Source organism: Nanorana parkeri, unplaced genomic scaffold, assembly GCF_000935625.1.
Source record: "Nanorana parkeri isolate BGI_ZX_2015 unplaced genomic scaffold, ASM93562v1 scaffold33, whole genome shotgun sequence".
NCBI classification, from domain to species: domain Eukaryota; kingdom Metazoa; phylum Chordata; class Amphibia; order Anura; family Dicroglossidae; genus Nanorana; species Nanorana parkeri.
The window spans coordinates 3,141,688-3,142,038 of NW_017306301.1; positions in this window are offsets into that span (position 1 = coordinate 3,141,688).

Below are 351 nucleotides of genomic sequence, written 5' to 3' on the forward strand. Positions count from 1 at the left end.
CGGCGGGGGGGCGCGGGGGGGGGGGGGGGGGGGGGGGGGTCACATTGCATGTCTGTGTGAGGACATCTTTCTGTGTCACTCACTAAGCTCTGTATATTATTAAGAAACCTGTGATAGCAAACAATCTGCAGCATTACCTTCACCTTTTTTACATCCAGTATCTAAATTATTATTTCACCATATGCATACCTCTATAATTAATAACATTGGTAGCATTTACTCAACTACATGACCCTTTACTCACCGGTGTCAATTTGAAAATATAATTGCACAGTAATCTCATATATCTTAGATAGTATCATTAACAAATCATATCATCATAATAATAATAATTATTATTTACTTTCCAAC